This window comes from Aulonocara sp. 'chitande type north' Nkhata Bay, linkage group LG14 (assembly GCF_057382095.1).
Source record: "Aulonocara sp. 'chitande type north' Nkhata Bay isolate Kocher_YH1m ecotype deep benthic linkage group LG14, A_spYH_male_GT1.1, whole genome shotgun sequence".
NCBI classification, from domain to species: domain Eukaryota; kingdom Metazoa; phylum Chordata; class Actinopteri; order Cichliformes; family Cichlidae; genus Aulonocara; species Aulonocara sp. 'chitande type north' Nkhata Bay.
The window spans coordinates 1,910,860-1,933,292 of record NC_141357.1 but is presented as its reverse complement, the minus strand read 5'-3'; the positions used below and the strand labels follow the sequence as shown (position 1 = coordinate 1,933,292).

At 45.2% G+C, this 22,433-nt stretch overlaps 1 long non-coding RNA gene across 3 annotated transcripts in view; it reads left to right on the top strand.

The window, feature by feature from the left end:
- Positions 1-22,433, top strand: part of LOC147313848 (uncharacterized) — a 124,849-nt gene that overhangs the window by 22,320 nt on the left and 80,096 nt on the right. For all 3 annotated transcript variants that reach the window (XR_015124567.1, XR_015124566.1, XR_015124565.1), the window contains exon 2: positions 13,101-13,147. This is a non-coding gene — a long non-coding RNA (uncharacterized LOC147313848). The remainder of the gene's footprint in view (positions 1-13,100; positions 13,148-22,433) is intronic.

The following is a 22,433-nucleotide window of genomic DNA, read 5'->3' as shown; positions in this document are numbered from 1 at the left end:
GTTGCTGTGCTTTCTTTCCAGGTCAAACTGGCACAAATTACAAAAGACTCACTTTTGTCCTCAGAAATACTTTTGGAGTTATTTATTCACTTGTGCTTTGAGTCCGAAAGGTGGTTGGTGCCTGTTGTGGTGTAGTCCCTGAACCACATGGTGGACACCAGAGGTAAAGGGAACCATTAGGCTGAAGAAGGAGTCCTATAGGGCTTGGTTAGTCTGTGGGACTTCGGAGAAAGCTGATAGGTACTGACAGGCCAAGCAAAACGCACCTCGGGCAGTGGCTGAAGCAGAAAACTCGGGTGTGGGGCTGCCTCGAAAGATTCTAGCAAACCGTCAGACGACTCAGGAAGGAAAGCTGTGCTTTACCTGTAATGTGCAGAAATGAGCTTCCTCTGAAGGGTGGCTGGCCTCTCCCTTAGAGATAGGGTGAGGAGTTCGGCCATCCAGGAGGGGCTCAGAGTAGAGCAGCTGCTGCTCCACATCGAAAGGAGCCAGTTGAGGTGGTTCGGGCATCTGACAAGGATGCCTCCTGGGCGCCTCCTGGGTGAGGTGTTCCAGGCATGTCCCACCAGGAGGAGGCCCCGGGGCAGACCCAGGACACGCTGGAGAAATTGTATCTCTCGGCTGGCTGGGAATGCCTTAGTGTTCCCCCTGACAAGCTGGAGGAGGTGGCCTGGGAGAGGGAGGTCTGGGCTTCTCTGCTTAGGCTTCTGCTCCTGTGACCCGGCCCCGGATAAGCAGAAGAAAATCGATTGATGGACGGATGGCACTTTAAGTGGAAGGCTGCAGAATAGGGAGGTTGTATAGGAGTGAGGCAACTTTTGATGATGTAACAGGTAAAGCAGACAGAGGAGTACAGAGACAAGCGACTAAACAACATCACCTGATTCCCCTCTGTCCTTTTAATGCCATTACCAGCAAGGACTCAAGTGGACCTCACTGGACAGCACAGGCGGAAGCAGGAGTGTGTGTGTGTGAGGGGGGGTATGAAAAATTCATAATAATTTCACATTTCATCAAAAAAGATTATTTGAGGATTAGTGCGTAACAACAACAAAAAGGGAAAATGCAAAGCACATAGACAGAGGGCGAGTGTGCCAGACAAAAGGTGAGCACGATCGTTCCCTTTCCATCCATTTATCCCTCCCTTTCTCACCCTCCACCCCTCTGCCGACCCCTCTGTCTGCTCTGTCATTCTCTCTGTCCCCTCTCTGCTCTTGCCTTTGTCTGCCTCTGGCCAGAGTCTGGCGAACTCAGACAAAAGAATGCCGCCTGTCATGGAGAAAGAGCAAAGGTCTTGGCTCTCGGGAGGTGGTGGAGGGGTGGCCGGGTGTCAGGGTTGGAAAGGCATTGTCAAAGCTGTGGCTATCTATTGTTGTTTTCTGGGCTTGCTCCCTACCTCGCCCGTCTCCTCTGTCTCCGATTTCCTTTAATGTCCATGTGGGTTTTTCTGTTTTTTTAACGCTGTAAGAGCGAGGGATGGAGACTGTAGGGAAAAATGGGGAAATGCGACAGATGTCACACTTGAAGCTGTTCGCCCATTTACCGCTGTGGCTCAAGGCTCAGCGGCGTGCTCGTGGTTCTTGCCACACAGCGGGCTCGGGTGCCTCCGGCAGGGTTCAGATTTTGGAGCAGTAAGTCTGACGAACTGCTAATTTCGGATCATCTACTTCTCTCCTTTAATGTTCACATGACCCTCTCTGTAATTAACAATCCCCGTATTATCTCTTTCCGGAATATCAAGAATATAAATCTTGATATCCTTTCCTCTGCTTTTTCTAGCTGCTTGTCTTCTAAATACTTAGCTATTCAAGAGGACCTGGTACTTTTTTATAATCATAGCCTTAGTAGTATTTTAAATTCCCTGGCTCCACAAAAAACCAGAACTGTACTTTTTTCTCGCTCTGCACCCTGGTACACCCCTGAACTCCGGCTACTGAAAGCTAAAGGCCGACAGCTTGAACGTCTCTATAAGAAAACTGGCCTTACTATTCATAAGGATATGTTTAATAACCACGTTCTGTTTTACCAGGAATGTATTAGTCAAACCAAATCTGCTTATTACTCTGCTATTGTCTGCTCAAGTGAGAACTCTACCAAGACCCTTTTCTCACTATTCAACTCTTTTAACAGGCCACCTGATTCTCTGCCTGCTCATCTCTATTCATCTAACTTCTGTGATGCTCTAATGCTATTCTTTATTGATAAAATTCATAAAATACACTTAGACCTGGACCCTAATGCTCAATGTAGCTTCTCTGTCCTAACTTCTCCCCCTTCTCACTTCCTCTCTGTTTTTCAACTTCCATCCTTAGTTGATATTGCTGATCTCATCCATAAATCAAAGCCTTCTACCTGCCAGCTCGATCCTATCCCCACTGTCCTCGTCAAAGCCTGCTTACTCCCTCTCCTTCCCCTCATATCTGCTATTATTCACTCTTCACTCACCACTGGAACTGTTCCTGCTTCCTTCAAAGTTGCTGCTATTACCCCAATTCTGAAAAAAACTGGTCTAGATCCCAACAACTTTAATAATTTTCGTCCTATCTCCAATCTACCATTTCTCTCAAAAATCCTTGAAAAAATAGTTGCTTCACAAGTCCATCTTCACCTAACTGATAATAACCTTTATGAACAGTTCCAGTCTGGCTTTCGTCCTCTACATAGCACTGAAACTGCTCTTATAAAAATAACAAACGACCTTCTTATAGCAGCTGATTCTGGTCTCCTCTCCATCCTTATCCTTCTTGATCTGAGTGCAGCTTTTGACACCATCTCTCATCCCATTCTTCTTAGCAGATTAGCTTCTATTGGTCTCTCTCACACTCCACTAGCCTGGTTTAAATCATACCTATCTGACCGCACTCAGTTCATTCAATTAAAATCCTTCACTTCTCAGCTTTCTCCTTTATCCACTGGGGTGCCCCAGGGATCTGTCCTCGGGCCCCTTCTTTTCATCATCTACCTTCTTCCACTCGGACATATTTTTCGTAAATATAATATTCAGCTCCACTGCTACGCCGATGACACCCAGCTCTATCTCTCTACCAAACCTGACTCTACTCTTCCTCCACCCTCCCTCATCCTCTGTCTAGCTGAACTTAATTCTTGGTTCTCCTCCAACTTTCTTAAACTCAACAGCAATAAATCGGAACTTCTTCTGGTTGGCACTAAACGACTGCTATCCAGAATTAACAATTTCTCTCTCACCATCAATAACTCGCTGGTCCCTATCTCTCCGTCTGTGAAAAGCTTGGGTGTCATTCTCGATAGCACATTATCCTTTAACTCGCATATCAATAATATTACACGTGCAGCATATTTCCAACTCCGTAACATTAATCGCCTCCGCCCCTTCCTCACACCTTACGCCACTGCCATTCTCATCCATAATCTTGTTATCTCTAGAATTGACTACTGCAACTCATTATTATTTGGCCTTACACAAAAATCTATCAACAAGCTTCAACGTGTCCAGAACTCTGCTGCCCGTATTATTACTAGGACTTCTTCTACCCACCACATCTCCCCAATCCTGAAGCAACTTCACTGGCTCCCGGTCAAATTTCGCATCCATTTTAAAATAATTCTGTATACGTTCAAGGCTATTCATTCTCTCTCTCCACCGTACCTCTCTGACTTATTACAGATGAAGCTCCCATCCCGCTGCCTCAGATCTTCATCTTCTCTTTCTCTCTCTGTTCCCTCTGCTCGTCTGATCACAATGGGAGGGAGGGCCTTTAGCTGCTCTGCCCCTCGACTTTGGAATTCCCTACCCCCGGACCTCAGAAATATTAGTTCATTCTCTCTTTTTAAGTCCACCCTCAAAACTCATCTGTTTAAAATTGCCTATTCTTAAATTTCTGTATGTTTTAACTTTTATCTTCTATTTTTACCATTGTGTATATTTCCAGTTTTTATCTGTTGTACAGTGTCCTTGGGTGCTTTGAAAGGCGCTATTTAAATAAAATGTATTATTATTATTATTATTATTATTATTATTATTATTATTATTATTAGGTGATTCATTTTCTTTGCGGAGTGAGCTGCTGTGGAAAGATGAGCATCCAGTGGAGGATGAAGTTTGCTTCTTTGCTCTTGAGTGATGTCACCACAAAAAGTAATTAAAGTAACTAAGTAAGGCATGTACATGAGTATTAAGATACTTGTACTTTACTATACAGTACAGTTCAAAAGAAATGCTTTTTAAAAAAGATGCTGTTTGGCCTGTAACTTCCTAAAATGAGCACCATGTAAACTGAATTTTACGATGTGAAGTCTTAACCCGAACCCTGAGGCATCACATCACCTGAGCTGTGATGGTTGTTGTCCCAAGCCTTGGCATTCAGTGAGGTGTGACTTCTGTTATTCTCCAAAACATAAAGTTAGGATCAGGTTAGATTTGATAGATTAAGGTTAGATTTAATCATGGTGACTTTAAAGACAGTATGACGTTAACTCTTTGGAAGGAGCTGATTAGTACTGTTCTCTCACGTAACTCCACATGCTTGAGAAACGTCTTTGCTGTGGTTATTGATGGGGTGATTTTTAGAGGGCAAACAGAATAATGTTGGTTCTGTGAATAAGAGAAACTCATTTGCTTGTTTGCGTTCTGGCGCCCTGGTAGTGGATAGAACAAAGATCTTCATATTTTTAATAATGAGATGTAATATGCATGTAAAAGTGAAGAGGATATAAATCTACGGTAGATGAAAGTCCTGTTCTTTTCCTTTCTGAATGCAGCTTGGAGATCCCCGTGCTTTGACAAGGTTACAGTAACACGACTTCCCGTTGTCAGTCTGTATTTGCGCAACGGTCTTTCGATTTGAAGGGTTTTAGGAAGTGCTGGTCAAGTCTTAGTCAGTCTGTTGCCAAATGACAGTCGGCTCTCAAAGGTAAAAAGTTCAACACTGTGACTTGACTGAAGAACACAAAGTGGAGCTGACACCTGATGTCAAACTGAAGCTGTTCTGCCCTCTGTGGGAATCATAAGTGGGGGATTGAAGCCGATGCCCCTGCCATCGGGCAAGATTTTAATCTCCTTCAATATTTTGCCATTCCTAACCTTTAGCCTAGTCCTTCTGGGTATTTTGCCGCTCTGCGACCAAGTGTTGCTACGCAGCAGTCTGGGGACACATTGATTATTCAGTCTGAAAGCCGGGGCAGCCAGTTGTCTCTGGCTCTGCTTTGATTCGCTGAAATGCCATTCTGACGGATGCCGGGGGTGATACTTCCCACAGTAAACACTAAATATTTACCAAGTCAAAAACAGTCAGCGCCTAAATGTGAATCCTAACACTTATATGGTCTGGACAGTAACTGGCACATATTGCTGCACACACACAAAGTGAGACTTGCATGCATGAGTTTGAAAGGATGTTTGCTTTTGTTGTATACGCCTTGAATAGGCGTTAAGTGCTAACTTGAAATGAATTAGTTAGGTGTGCATCCTTCAGCGATTCCTTAAAGTGTCTGAGAGCAGAGCGAGCGCTGCGTACTGTCACCGGCTCCACTGCAGTTTCTCTGTTGTGCCAGCAGATGGAGAAAGGCAACGTGTTTATAGGATAATGAGAGTGAAAGGCAGCCACATGGTGAGGGATGATTGCAGGGCTGAGTCTCTGTGGTCCGATACCCAGGTTGTCGCTTTGATTGACAGGCAACACTGTTCTTGATGCTTTTCTTTTTTAAGGAGGTTCTTTACTAATTCTTTCACTAAAGAAAAGCAGAATATGAACATGTTATTGGCTTTTCTTGCTACCAGTGAAACGAGTATCAAAAATGTTGTTAAATGTTATGGTTGTGTTTTTTTTAAAGTAAAGAAGTGGCTGTCTGTGTATTCAAACACATTTCCTTGAATTTAAATGGGGATGCACAGCTGATCAAAATATAAAACAGTAAAATAGTCCAGTTCAAAGGGTTCTTCACGATGCGCTGAAAGCCTCACCTACACACACACACACTCTGTTAAACGAGGGTCTCTGGGAGATGATTTCCTTCCCTGTGTGTCGTCCCCCTCGCGCCCCTCCCCAGCCCCCTGCCGCCTCCCCCTCCCTCCTCTGTAAACACAGTGTTCCAGAGGAATGTTGGACTCCCTGACCTCCACTGCAGTTCACTCGGTTCAGCCTGGCCGCGCTGTGCTCCGGCATCGGCAGCGGCAGCCCCCCTACCCTACCTCCCCACACCTTCCCGCTTCCCCCTCCAGAGCCCCTTCCCTCCGTTTTTTTCTTTTTCTTTCCCCCCGCCATGCCTCGCTCCTTCTCCTGTGCCTCTCCTGCTCTTTATCTTCCTCCTCCTCTTTTCTTACCCCATTTTTCTTTTGGTTGTCCTTGTCCCTCACTCCTGCCCCGCCCCCCTCTCTTTTCCCCTCATTCTCTCCTTTCTCCTTACTTCCTCCCTTTACCTTGCAGTCTTTTCGCTTTGTAGGGATGGATGGTTTCTCTTTATGTGCTTCACTTCACTGATTCGACTAGAAACTAAAGGGGGGTTACAAGTGCATCTGGCCACTAGCTGATTGGATTACTGAGGTGACAAGGTGGCCAGAGCAGACGTGGTGTTTGCAGTTTTGACCCGACTGTGGCTTTTTCACCATGCAGAGGTTCACAGGGTTTAATTGCTGGAGCATAGAGCAGATCATAAATACATCCAGGCGGTCACTGGAGGTCGGGCTGAATGCAAACGTCTGGGGGAATCAGAGACTGTTTGTGTATTTGTAATAGATGCTGCTTGTGCTGCAGGTGCTACACAGGAACAGCTGTGTCCCCGCCGGCTGCCAGCTAACCTGATCAACAGGATCAGCAGCCAGCCAACAGAAAATCCTGAATATAGATGGATCAGAGGAGGGAACGTGTGTGTGTTTCAGGGTGCTCTTTCAGGTCATAGGAGGCCATTCTTAACATGCAAACCAAATTCCCCCTTTTAAAAAAACCTTCGGTGCAAACTGCAGATGCTGTACTTTCGAACGGAATAATTTGATAGATCATGCAGTAAGGTGCACTGCAGTGTGAGTGTCAGTGCTAGAAGAAGCAGGGATGTCCTTTCCTGGGCAGGCTGAACTTCAGAGGTATCATAACATGTTCTTAAAGAGCGCTAACTACTCTTCACTAGGTGTGCAGCTGTATCTGTCACTGTTGATCAAATCTATCATAAGTAATGCAAAAAACTGTAACTTGATTCATGAACTGTACGGTGAGGAGATCCTGTGGTGGTTTGGGGCCAGTTGTTCCTGTAAAGCAAGGGTGGGGAACTCTGGTGTCCTGCATGTTTTAGGGTCAACACACCTGAGTCAAATGGTTGGTTCATTACCTGGCCTCGGGAGAACTTGAAGCCATTTAAATCAGCTGTGTTGGATCAAGGACACCTGGATCTAAAACCTGTAGGACACCGCCCTCGAGGCCTGGAGTAATCCAATCAATACAAAGTTCTGAGTGATCACTTTCATGCTACGGTGAGACTTTTCTATCCTGATGGGAGAGATCTCTTCCAGGCAGGAGTGCAGCCAGGGGGGTGTTTTCAAATTACTTCTTGTTGTGTTTCAGCATCATTGCAGAAGAAGAATAAATAAAAAGCAAGACACCGTTTTCTTTGCCAGCCTGTTGGTGCCACCACTAGGATGGCGATGCTTCCATCCAGAGGAAAAAGGAGTCCCTGAGGATGACAGTGATGTGAATCAGTTTGTATGGAATTGGTCGCACTCCCCACTACCATCATTTAAACATTTAATAAGAGAATCTTTAGTATGAGTGATAATTCCCTTTGTTTTTAATTAGTGGCTCGTCTGTATACAATGCATGATTATAATTTGCGATGTGCTAGATCCTGTCAGCATTTAATAAAAGATATTCTGATGTCATACGGCTCTGTCTTTAAATCAAGCAGTGATGTGACAGAATGTGGTATCACGGCATCATGAAATGGGAAAACCTAACTGAAGGTATCTGGAGCTAATTGTGGCAAAGATGCAGGACTGGAGATTATTTCTGTCTGAACCATCCAGTCTCTCAAATATGATCAAATTCAGAGCACAGCGTGTTTGGGAGATTTAACCAGGAGTCGAGCGTATTACAGTTGCTCTCCAAGAACAGGAAGTGGAAATTCAGGTCAGTGATTGATGTGTTACTGTCAGTTGTGGTCTGTCATAAATACAGCGCTAGCTGTGCAGGACACATGTGACATTTGCAGCATTGCAAACACATGCCACCGAAAAGAAAAGAAAGAAAACGGCAGAGCTAGATGATGAGAGCTCACAGCCATCATGTGATAAACAGCCCGACTGACGAGTATGCAGAGACATCTCGTCATCTGTGGCTTATATGGGTTCAAGTACTGTTTACAAAAGCCACAAATGCTGTTGTGCAGAAAATAAAAAGAACTCACTTTGGCCAAAAGTCATTAACACAGATTTCACGCTCTGCGCTCCAACACTTGGAAGCACAGGTGTTTAGGTTGTCCGCTCCTTTATGTCTGCTTCTAACAAGGAAACAAAATCGTGTTCTTCTCATCATCATCTTCAGCCGCATCATCAGCCTGACTCAGTCGTCTCTCGTGGTCCTCCCTTCCATTAACATTAACCTTCACTGGCGTTTTTCCCGTCTCTTCCTTCCTGCCTTCTCCTCAGCGATTTGCTTTTATTTGCTTGCATAAATCCCAGCCGCTGTGCAACCAGCCAGTGTCTCTCCATATGTAATTATGGGATCTTTTTCACTCAGATTGTGAGTGTTGCCCGCCTGTTTGCACCGTGGCTGCGAGCACGGCAGTGATCATCAGTTACCTGGGCGGTGTAATTGTTGCACGCAGATAATGAAAACGATGCTGGTGGAGGAACATGTGGCCGTTTTGCTCATTATGCAGACGGGGAAGAGGAACTTGGCTGACCTCTGCTGGGCTCTGACAGGCACTGTTGCAGATGTTGATCGGCGTTAATGACTTGATGCGGGATGTATATGTATTCTCAAAGCTTCCTCTGGCTTCAGTTACCCACAGAGAGGCTTTGGAGATGATTTAGAGGTGCGTCCTGTTATCCAGCAAAGAGCATCTACAGATGTAGATGGCAGTATAAGAATACTGCCATCTAGTACATCTGTATACACTGGACTACATGTAAGAACATGTAGTCCAGTGTGTAATTGATGGGCGTAGGTTTTATTTGTGCATTCTTGCATTCAGGTGAATTTTTATGCATCAGTTTGTGGTGGACATGTGTTGTAGCCCAGAAAACACTGGGCTATAATGTGATCAGGTGTTCTGCATTACTTTTAAATCATCATGTTCACCTTTTCTCATTTAATGTTACTCTTGCTGACTCACAGGTGGACACAGTTTACACAGTTTGCTGGGTTCAAGAGGTGAGACTGAGTTACGCACTGACTGATAACAGGCTCAGACGTGCATGTTTCACCTGTTTGTGCCAATAGCACACATTCGTTTAGCTTCATTTATCAACCCCGGAATTGATTTCTGTTCGCTAATGTTCAAAACGTGTCACACAGACGGTGTAATTCATCATGTGCTTGTCCTGTTTTACTGACAACTGAGTGAAAACCAGAAGATCTGCAACATTTCCCCGAGATTAGCGAGCAACGGAGCAGCAACACCTGTGAATTAGAAGTCAGCGGCTCCCCGTCCATTCTTTGAGAAAAAAAATGTTTGACATCGACCCTCCTCCTTATTGGGTATCCAGTGAAATCTGCATCTGTGATGTAAATGCAGTTATTTTGACCCTAAATATCTTCATTTTAATTGGAAGGTATAAAGGGCAAAACAATGGTGGTGAGAGCAGGAACCCCTAATAATGAAAAATACATTTTCTAATTTGAATTAAACATGTGGAACCGCTTCACCAACCGCAGGCCGGCATAAGAAAGGGAGCAGAATTCGATCTGAGGGACTTTACTGGGAAGGAGAAGACTGATGGCGGGAGCATGAGCGAGCGAGGGAGTGAGACAGAGAGAGAGAAGCAGATGGCTGGAAATATAGCCTGTTAAATTATTCATCTAGGCTGGAGTCTGGAGATAGAGAGATGGATCGGAGCTGGCATGGACACTTTTATTAGGATTCCGAGAGCTGTGAGGAGAGAGTGCTTCAAAATGCTGTGATTGCCTTTTGAGACTATATGAAAAGTAATTGCGTCAGGTCTGGGAACAGCTTTTATGGCAGAGCAATTCAACCTAAAGTCTCAAATTAAAAAAGCAAAATAAGGACAGATATACACAGAGAACCTGCAAAGCATAAAAATGAGTTTCTTTAGACAAGAAAACATCTTTCGCTTTACTTTTTGGAGCCATCATTGTCTCTCGACAAGGAGATCTGGGCATGCTCAGATATTTCAGCTGCAGCGATTCATTTTCAGTTCATGCAGAGGGTAACGCGCAAAAACAGTTGCAAGTTTCCTAATCCCATATTCTGACACTCGTGACTGTGTGTGAGGTGACTGGGGTCACTGCGTGTGGACTGAAAAAGCTGCCCTCAGTTTGGGTTTCAGAGTAAGTTGCTTCAGCCGCAGCCAGGACGAATAAAAATGAAACATGGCTGCAGGGGCAACCGACCCGCTTCGTAAAAGAAGATTTGCGGTGGGCATATGTTGCGAGCGTCTGCAACAGGAAGCCTGCAGAGGAGCGGATGAAGCTGACTATAATTCACAGGAATGTCTAGTAGACTAATATTTTTCCAATCCTAACCCTGAGTTTAGTGGTTTAGCTCAAATATTTGCATTAAAAAATCCTTTATTTGCCTTTTAGATGGGTCCTCTTTGCTTTCCCCTCCCCTCCATCCTTTCCTCCGCTGCACATGTTGAGACAGTAAATATGAGGGTTTTTTTCCATCATGTGCATCATATATGACTCTCCCAGATTCAGAGAACACACACACACGCGTGCACACACTGATGCACACATGCTCCTGAGCGGAGGGCTCTGGGGAAATAGAGCAGAGAGGAAGCTACGTGCCTTCGCCAAGCAAGGGCTGTCTGGTGTCATGGCAACGGGGCTGCAGATTACCCCACCCTCCATCATTCAGGGAAAGGAGAGGAGACACACTCATGCACACATATATAGGTGTGTGGAGACACAGCATTCACAAAAGGGGTTTAAAATGATCTGATATTCACAAATAATCAGCTTAAGTGTGAATTAGTAATGGCAGTAGCATCTCAGCTACATGAGGAGAGGGAGAGGCGAGGGAGGGAGGGAAGCGCAAAAGGCGAGCGATGATGAGAGCGGCGCAGGGAGCGCTGGAGATGTGCAGAGGGGCCATAAACATATAGTAGCACTAAATACGTCTGGGGGATATACTGTTATTAAAAGCGGTAAGGTTATCCAGAGAGCAGCTTTACCATGGGGTTGGACGTTTTGCTACGTGCTGCTCGAGTCCTGCTAAAATGAATTTAGCGGGAGATATTATCCTCCCTGTGTGTGAGTGCTGGAGCCTGAGAGCAGAGGCAGTGATGCATGGACGAGCTGACAGCAAGAGAGGAGATAATATTAGAGCCCGCATGAGGGTATAAAAGGGTAGCTGGAGCTTTTTGTAGCAAAAAAAATGCAAGAAAGACGGGGCGTGAGGAGATAAATGACACCAGCCTGGAGAGAGAGAGAGGATGAGACAGCTAGAAGGGAGGGAGGCGAGGTCGTTTGAGGATATCTCCTCTGAAATTGACTGCGGCACAGCCATCGTCCACAGTTACATCACAGCTGAGCTCAAACTCGGGATGAACCTCTCCCTCCTGCTCACTCGCCTCTTTGTCCCCGCCAACCTTTAAATGCTTCAAAGCCGTACGGAAACGAAGCAGCACAGACTGAGCACGTGCAACGAGACGCGTCGCACTTTTAATGGGGTTCGCCGGGACGGGATGCGACCAGGGAACCGAAGCCGGTGTCATTTTCTCGTGAGCCTGCTCAGCGCCGCCAGGTGTCTTTAATGGGCCTCGTTAAAGCTCCCTTACACACTGTAAACAAGGCGCCAAACTCGTTTTAAAAGGCTTTGTCCTCCACAGAGGAGCGGCCTGTCATTAGAAATCAGGTAGCGTCACAGCCGAATGATCACATACACACAATCTACCTTCCTCTTACAGATACATCCTTTCAGCGTCAGCAGGCCCCTGACTCTCCACAGACCTTTATCTTTGCAGTGACGCTTTACAGTTGCTTTGCAGTATAATGTAAAACTGCTGCTTCACATTCACGATGGAATCCCCGGGAAATCGGAGAATCTGCAAAGTCCAAATTAAAAACCAGTTTTTTCGTCCCAGATTTAATATCTGCACATCAAACTGCATGTGATCATTTTGATGTAGGGCTACGTAACCATGACTTGAAACTATAACTGCTAGAAGGAATATTGGATTGCATGATTCACACGTGTGATAAAGCATAGACTGGTCAGATTTGGACTCTCCGTGAAAGGGTGCCTTTAAAAACAAGTCCATTAATAAATAAAAGTCATTATTACGTTGAACAAATCAAATCAAGTTTCTGTCTCCTTCTGTTTAACCTGAATGAAGACCATCACTCGTATTCCTGACCACAAAGCCCATCAGACGTTTATGGGCTCATTTCCTACCATGATGAATCCAGTCTCTAGAGGTCACACAGTTTGTACCTGGAGATTTTTCCCCACATGGACATCGCTGTTACAACCATAAACATTTTAGCAGCTCTCGGTAAATTCAGCTTTTACGTTTTCCTGGTTTTGTTCTCCCTAAGTATCTTTGCGGTTCTCACCAGCTCTCCAGCCTAAAAAATTACACAGCTTAAAAACTGCAGAAACATGCCAGCTGTACTAAATATAATACTAAATAAAACTTCTGTGTACAAGTAAATGCTCTTTTTTTATTTGTCAGAAGCTTTGATAGACTTCAAAAACAAACAAAAAAAGGATTTTCTGACTTTAACTATTAAAGAAGCTTCATGCACTGTTTAAACTTTCAATTGTTTTAAACGTTGGTTTTGTTGGTGCGTTGGCTTGTTGGGGGTAACACTAATTTTAACTAAGTTTACTTGTCCAGGCAGCTCAGATCAACCATTCCTAGTTGGATTTCCCTTTGTCTCAGACTCTCCAGCTGTGGTGGCAGAGAAGCCTTTTAATATTAACTTGTCTCATCTCTCCATCCTTAGGACACAAGCAGAGCCCTGGATCCACAGGTGACTCCTGGCAGTAATGGGTAAGTGATGATTTGACAGTCATCAGTAGTACTAGTAGAGATTTGTCACTGTGAACACTGCTGTTGTTAGCTAGTGCTACCAGCTAACACAGATGTCTCTCTGCTTTCTGAGAAGCTCTCGTGTGCACATTCTGCTCTGTAATAAAAAAGTTACAAAGTTACAGTTTCTTCAAACTTTAAATGGTAACAAAATAAGTTAATGGCTGTGATCCGTTGCTGTCAGTCGTGTCTGGAAAGTAAAAGCAAATCATAATCCTTGAAGGTCCACCTGAGATCACAGATTTACTTCTATGTTGTTTCCTTGCTGAACTTTACTGATTTCCTCTTCGCGTGTGATGGTAAAACAGTGAAGTGCTCACACTTACAGTAAACCAGGTGTTTTAACTTGTTAGCGTGCTCGTTCTCTTGGTTTGGTTGCACCTGTTTTTCTTTTTGGCCAAATGAATTAACCTGCACTCACCTGTGAAATGAGCTGTCGTGTACAATAACAGTGTGTGCACTAACCGAGCGTTGGAAAGCAACACCATAATTTGTAACTTTAATGAGGCTTCAATATACCTGTTGAACAGGGTTGAATAGAAGTGAGTAAAAAACTGCAGGTACTCACTGACTGGTAATACGTCGCTGCAGCTTATTTTATTTGTCTTGCTAGTGACACATAAATGCAGCATGGAACTGCCCACCTCCAGCTACAGCAGACTCCTAATTATTCTAATGAGTGAAAAAACACTTATGTGGGTGTGCAGCCCCTTTAGGATCAGCAGTGTTTTCACTGCAAAGATTTTAACCTGTCGCAGCAGGAAAAGCACGGGTGGTTTTGTTAAAGTGGTTCACTTACACTACGTGCCATGAGCCTGATGCACAAACACCAAGACCCTGAAACGACTTCACTAAACACTGGTATATTGGACATCATCACATTTCTGTTTTGGAGCCGGAAGTGATCGTATTTGGAAAAGATGCTGGTGTTCTTAGTTATGAGCTAAAAAGTTGAGTTAGCAAGCTCTGTCCTTAGACTGACTCACTGCATTTGTGCTAAATAACATACTCGTACACATGCTGTCACCTACCCTAGAAGGTTGTTACATAGACCACATCCCTTCCAGCAGCACATATACAGTCAAAGAGTCCAGTTGAGATGAGCAGTGATGTTTAGCAGACACTGATTGGTTCCATCTGTGGGTTTTTTTTTTAGCAGAGCTGAAAACCAACAGATATTTAATATCACTATGAGCTTTTCTAGGATCTTCCACTGTGAACGGCAACACTCTGTAGGAGCGTTCTTTAAGTTACAGGTGAGTAAACGCTGGCCACACGTCTGGTCTCTGCAGGGCCTGACTCACCATGACAGTTGGCGGCTGAACATAACTCTGCTTTTTGCCAATAAAAACCAAAAAATCCCAACAAATCACACCCATATAACAACATGCAGCAATTACACTGCCAACTTAAGCCACGTGAAAAATAACACTGACATGGCTCTTTGACTGTACGGAGACCAGGAGGCATAAATGCTTTTCATTCAGACACGCTGCTGTGGGCTTCAAGTGACTGTTTCTGTATCATCAACAACTGCATTTTTTTGGCACTTCCACGCTGATTCTACTTTTGGTTGGAATCTCAAGCATGATAATTCTATACAGGGATTTATCTGAACTCATGCCCTCGAAGCAGATCGATCTCTACGACTGTGCAAAAGCTGTCATCAGTTTGGATTATCGTCTATGGTGCATTATCATTGCGGAGTCATGGAGGAGCCCTGCAACAGATGGTATGGGCCCCACAGAGCCCTGTCCTCAACATCGTGATGGTGGTCTGGGGTCGGGATGCCATACCGTTCATCGCTGCATATCAGATAAACTATTAATTGCATTTTTAGAGCATCCTCTCCATCTGCAGTCATAGAATAGTACAACAGTAAAACACTCGGACTGACTGATTTGATTTGAAACTCAAATAAAGTGTTGGCACTAAAAAGCTGGCTGCTGACATGTAGAAAAGTTTAATTTACATGTTCACAAGCGTCTAAAATAGACTTTTTCTTGCAGTTTTATCTTAAAACAGTAGCATGTAAACGTCCCATTGTGGATCAGTGGTATCTACAGGTTAGCAGTTGAACCAGAACAGCAGTTTGTACAGTCTTATTTGCATTGTGCACTTTATGCCCGTCAGCGCTGGGCTGGGCATTAACTGGCTACTCCGGCCATTTTGAGCAGCAGTGAAATTGAAGAGATTCCTGCGTCCTCTCTCTCACTTTCTGTGTTTGTCCCCGTGTGATGCAGCTGTTGTTGTTCTGTGGTCATCACCCTATAAATACAGCAGCTGACTGATGGAGCCTGCAGCAGCTGTCTGCTGCCCCATGACACATACTGTACACGCAGATTCAAATGTTCACAAACACATGCAGCGTTTGTTGTTTGCAGCGTTTGGAGGACTTCTGAGTTACTGCAACACATTTCACCTGATGTTTTGGTCACAATAATCTTAATTTACAGCATGATGGGATGAAATCCATCACGTCAGTTTCCAGCTTAACAAAGAACTTTTTTGACTCTTGAAAAATCAGGTCCTTGAGTTGGAAATTTCACAACTTTTGCTTAATGAAATTTGTGACACGTGCTGGCGAAAGCAGCAGATCTGTTGAATCAGAGAAAATAAATTGTCAACAGGAGGGAGGGACAGTGAACCGCAGCTATTCCCTGCTCTGTCTGCCCCACACGACAGCAGAGAGTGGCAGTGAAACAATGATGCTGAGGATCCCAGATTTATCCTCTCTATTCAGCGCTACAGCAGCTGCACAGACATAAGGAGAGGAATCATTACAATGAGCCGAGGCCTGTTAATAGGCCCGCGACATGGGGGGCCAGACAGCTCTGCAGAGGCCCCATGAGAAGGGAGGTCAGGGGTCAAGAACGAGGGCAAGGTGTGGGAGGAGTGTTTGAGACAGGAGGAGCAGGATGGGGAGGGAGAGGGGGAGGACTAATGTCAATTAAACTCTGTGTCATATATTTTTCTCCCCCCGTTACTGCTGTTTTTCACAGTAATGGATTTTTTTTCCTGGTTTGTGCTTTGATGTCACTGTAACCAGGCTGTAACTGTAACCATGACAGCAACGCTGGTACTGCATCTAAGAACTGCTGTCTGAGCAGCTTTTACAAAATGTAGCCTCCCAAATAACCCTGTTAATTTCTGTGTTGACACGTCTCCCAAACAGACTTGCTGTAACATCATGTTGTGTGGGATGCATGGTAAAGATGGGGAAAGGTGAGCATGTCAACACGATGCTTACGCGGATAGAGGTGGAGGATTTGTAGTGAACGTACGATGGATGTGTGCAGTTAGTTGACTACACGATGAGGCATTGCTGCTTTTGCTAACAGGTTCAATACTGTAACACAACACATTTCTTTCTGTCTGCAAATTCCTACTACACAGCAACACAGGTACGTCCATCGTACGGCCCTGGTGGTTCTTATCTAACATACAGTATCATCATATTGACTAGAAATGGGCTAAAATGTCATTTTTGAATACCATAATTTCATGACAGTTACATTCAATTCATAGCCACAAAACTTGAATATTTTTATTATATATTACGACGCCTTAATGTCGCCTGGCAACCACCTAATAATAGACTAAAATGACATTTATATAGTAGAGCCGGACCTAAGCATCGGCGATGACCCACAAAAATGGGCTGATCCTGATTTACCTGTTAATGACCTTTGACTTAAGTTTGCCAACAGCACAAACACTCTAAACACACTCAGCTACTAATAGCTTTATTAATGTTATAGAGCCATTTAACTCTTCTGAGATGTTGTTGAGGAAAGTGTATATTTGTAATATTTGTATAAGGTGTAAACGGAGCTTGATTGCAGCCATTTAAAGCAGTGTGCTTCTGCAATACTGAGAAAAAAAAAGAAAAACAAACAAAACACCTGGATCACCACGATCACCAAAGAGCAACATAATAAAAACAACACCATCACAATAAACTAGCTAACAATAGATAACAGTAGATACTTTTTTAATTTCACCTGTTGAGAAAGAAAAAATAAAACAAGCTGAAGAAAACGAGAGCAATACAATAAACAACATCACAATGATACAGTGGGGCAAAAAAGTATTTAGTCAGCCACCGATTGTGCAAGTTCCCCCACCTAAAATGATGACAGAGGTCAGTAATTTGCACCAGAGGTACACTTCAACTGTGAGAGACAGAATGTGAAAGAAAAATCCATGAATCCACATGGTAGGATTTGTAAAGAATTTATTGGTAAATCAGGGTGGAAAATAAGTATTTGGTCAATAACAAAAATACAACTCAATACTTTGTAACATAACCTTTGTTGGCAATAACAGAGGTCAAACGTTTACTATAGGTCTTTACCAGGTTTGCACACACAGTAGCTGGTATTTTGGCCCATTCCTCCATGCAGATCTTCTCGAGAGCAGTGATGTTTTGGGGCTGTCGCCGAGCAACACGGACTTTCAACTCCCGCCACAGATTTTCTATGGGGTTGAGGTCTGGAGACTGGCTAGGCCACTCCAGGACTTTCAAATGCTTCTTACGGAGCCACTCCTTTGTTGCCCGGGCGGTGTGTTTTGGATCATTGTCATGTTGGAAGACCCAGCCGCGTTTCATCTTCAAAGTTCTCACTGATGGAAGGAGGTTTTGGCTCAAAATCTCACGATACATGGCCCCATTCATTCTGTCCTTAACACGGATCAGTCGTCCTGTCCCCTTGGCAGAAAAACAGCCCCATAGCATGATGTTTCCACCCCCATGCTTCACAGTAGGTATGGTGTTCTTGGGATGCAACTCAGTATTCTTCTTCCTCCAAACACGACGAGTTGAGTTTATACCAAAAAGTTCTACTTTGGTTTCATCTGACCACATGACATTCTCCCAATCCTCTGCTGTATCATCCATGTGCTCTCTGGCAAACTTCAGACGGGCCTGGACATGCACTGGCTTCAGCAGCGGAACACGTCTGGCACTGCGGGATTTGATTCCCTGCCGTTGTAGTGTGTTACTGATGGTGACCTTTGTTACTTTGGTCCCAGCTCTCTGCAGGTCATTCACCAGGTCCCCCCGTGTGGTTCTGGGATCTTTGCTCACCGTTCTCATGATCATTTTGACCCCACGGGATGAGATCTTGCGTGGAGCCCCAGATCGAGGGAGATTATCAGTGGTCTTGTATGTCTTCCATTTTCTGATGATTGCTCCCACAGTTGATTTTTTTCACACCAAGCTGCTTGCCTATTGTAGATTCACTCTTCCCAGTCTGGTGCAGGTCTACAATACTTTTCCTGGTGTCCTTCGAAAGCTCTTTGGTCTTGGCCATGGCGGAGTTTGGAGTCTGACTGTTTGAGGCTGTGGACAGGTGTCTTTTATACAGATGATGAGTTCAAACAGGTGCCATTCATACAGGTAACGAGTGGGGGACAGAAAAGCTTCTTACAGAAGACGTTACAGGTCTGTGAGAGCCAGAGATTTTCCTTGTTTGAGGTGACCAAATACTTATTTTCCACCCTGATTTACGAATAAATTCTTTACAAATCCTACCATGTGGATTCATGGATTTTTTTTTCACATTCTGTCTCTCACAGTTGAAGTGTACCTCTGGTGCAAATTACTGACCTCTGTCATCATTTTAAGTGGGGGAACTTGCACAATCGGTGGCTGACTAAATACTTTTTTGCCCCACTGTATATGGGAATATGACAGTAAATACTAAATATTAAACATCATTGTGCAGCACGTAAGATCGACAGAACACAGTGTGCTTTGAGGTAGGAGCCAAAAAGGGTGTAGTTTGTGGGTGTGATCACCCATGTGTACACCTGTGAGCATGGATGCGCTTGTTTTTTTAAAAGGTTCCTTCATGTAATGATCTGCTAGAGGGTGTGGGGGGGCCACAGCCCCGTCCTCCAGGGCATGAAGCAGGTATGGAGGAGATCAAAACTCCAGACATCCAGAGGCCCCCAGAACACAAGAGACCAAGGAAGACCAACAGAGGGGCAGCCGCGCCACTGTCCCAGAAAGAGCTGAGGAGAGTCCCAGATGAGGGCTCACTCAGCAGCCGCGGAGCAGAAGCCAGGGGGAGTTGCAGTGACACGCCCGTGAGCTCCGCCGGCAGCCAGCCGTGCCTGAGTGACCGAGCCCCAGGCCGAGAGGCCGGGGGCACCCCACCCCCGAAGGGGCCCAAGTGAGCCCCAGGCTCCAGGCCCCAATAAGCGGCCGCCAAGGAGTGAGCCGGTGTGTACCTGGACGCCCATCCCCGGACACAAAGAACCACCAACGCACCAATGTCTGAGGGCGACTGCCACCGGTAGGGGAAGTGGTGGTGGAGATAGGCCTCCAAACCTTGGAGGGCCTGAGATGTCCCCAGAGAGGTGGCGCCTGACACCCAACCTGACATATAGACACAGACATACAGGCACACACAGATACAAACATCCATTCCCACCCTCATGCTCTCATATGCACTTACTCCACACTCAACCAACGTGGAGACAGACATAAAGAGACGCTGTACACACGATCACACTCCCCAAGCATACTCTAGGTTCAAGGTTCTTTATTTGTCACATGCATAGTTATACAAGTATAACACACAGTGAAATGTAGCCTGACACGCTCCTCGACATGTGCAAAAATTGGGGGGGGGGGGGGGGGGGGGTGTAGAGGAAGAACATTATATATATATATACATACATATAGTATATGCCCCGGGTCTAGGTACCCTTGCCCCTGGAGGGGGAAACTGCACCCAGACCCAGGTGGTGTTACCCTTTTCCCTGCGGTGGGGAGAAGCAGACCGCCCCGACTCCGCAGTAGCAGGGAGGCCCCACATTCCAGACCCCAGTCGGACGGCCAACTTCTCCTCCTAGCCCCCCCGCTCCAGCAGGCCGCAGAGAACGAGGGGTGAAGACTCCAAACCTCCCTCCGCCCGCTCATATGTAGTGTTGATGCATGTGTGTTCTAAGGTGCATTTAAAACCCAGGAGGGCATGGAGCTACCTGCCAGAGAGCAGCAGGTAAAGCTGACCCCAGTAGGCACCCCCATACTCCGCAACCCGCCAGGGAAAGGGGGTCCGGGCCCATCCGGACCGGGGCCCAGTACAGCAGCGCCGCCCGGCCCCACAGAGCCCGGGACAGCCCACCCGATCCCACGATCCCACCTCAGAGAAAACTGCACCCACCCCGTCATCCACTCATCTTCCAGACTACGCAAGACAATAGATGCCCAGGCTGAGATCTTCCTCCACCTCTCCTGTATCGCCCCCTCCTGCATAGTGAGTTCCTGAAGAGAGGAGAGCTCCTGCAAGATGTAACAACCTCCCCCACCAGTTGAAGAGCCCCCCCAGGTGGCTCGATGCACCGGCGGCACCCTGCGCCAGGACTAGGCCCCCATACACCCACCCGCCCACAACCCCGGCAACACACCAACCAGGACCCAAGCCCCCGAGGCCCAGCCAGGGCCCCAGCCCAGAGATGGAGCGCCCCCAGAACCTCACGCCCGTCCCAGACCCACCCAGGGGCAGCCAGGCTACCAGGTCAGTAACCCACGTCCATCAGCACAGACCCTCCCCTAGCCCCGCTGCACGCAGCCATGAGGAAACCGTCACCTAAGAGCAACAGAGCCCTTAATAGGCCATGACCGCTACCCCGGGTTGAGCCCTCCAAGGAAGATGCTCCTGGGGAACCCCCCGACGCCCTAAGCCTGTCCCTACCCCCACACCAATCACAACAGCGAAGGTGGAACTAAACTATGACCCCACCCCCACTAGGTGATGGAGCTGTTCAAAGGAGCCCAGAGCAATTGATCTGATGTGGTGGCAGAGGCTGTATCAAGACTAATGTAATCTAATAGATAATTTCTATATTGGTTAGAATTAAGATTATTTTTATTTTTCCAGTTCATGAGGACAGTTTTCTTGGCTATGCATAGGGCAGTGAAAACCATATGGGCGATATTCTTTTCTGTAGTGACATTATCTAAGCTGCCCAACAAACACACTAAGGGGGAAGTTGGAATGTTACATTTCAGACACTTCGATAAGTCTTTACATATCTCGCGCCAAAACTTCTGAACTGGTGGACAGAACCAAAGAGCGTGGATATAATTGTCCGGTGAATTGGTTTGGCAGTGTGAGCAGTTGTTGGTAGACGTAAAGCCCATCTTGAACATCCGATGACCTGTATAGTGCACTCTATGTAATATTTTGTATTGAATTAATTGAAGACTGGGATTTCTAATTAGATGAAAGGTTTTTAAGCAAATCTGAGACCAGAAGTTTTGGTCTAAGTTAACTGATAAATCCGCTTCCCATTTTGCAATAGGAAGCAGGGACGTGCAGAGAGGGTTAAAGGGGCGGGTGCTCAAAGTTAAAAAGGGGCACATTGAACCATGCTGAATAACAACAACAAACATTCATCAAGAATCTAATATGGGAAGGGCAGGGCTGTGTTGATCTGAGACTGTAGACATTAAAAAGTCCACAGGAGAGATGGTAGCTGATTAAACAAGTGTCATGAGATAATAACAAAATGCAAAGATTGGTGACAGCGCTTGGAACCATAAGGCAACGAAAAACTGTGACATAAACTCGGCTCTGCCTGTGAATCACTCTTTGCTTCTCTTCTTCCTTCCTTCCCATCATTTCATATATCACTCTCCACTTGCTGTCTATCTGAGAACAAGGCACAACTTGCTATTGCAATAAACTATAATCTAATTATCCACACCTAACAACTCTTGCACTTAATCTATAATAAAATGATGACAGAAAAATGTTATAGCACTGCCTTTAGTAGCCTCACACAGCTCCTGCTGTTTCCTCCTCATGTCCTTACCAGCCATGTCTGCACAATGTTATATCATGAGTAATATTTTTTTTAAAAATCCATCTAAATAAAACACACACATGCACACACACACAGTGACATGTTAGACCTTCTTCAGAATACTGTATATACTATGGGCATCAGTGTGCTGATCCAGAATCCTTACATTATTATTTATTACTAGAGCTACAATAATAAAGCAAAGAGGAGGGGGAAGTAATAAATATGAAATAATGTATTTATGATGATTCCATTTGTTTCACTATCCACTCTGTGCAGGGCAAAGCTTATTACACTTTTAAACTGTAGAGATACAATCATTTTACTGCTGTAAAATCCACATTTTGTCTTATTTAAAATATAAATCTAATATAATCTGCTTCTTAATGTATGTTCTTTAAAATACAGCGTGTGTTTTTAATATATT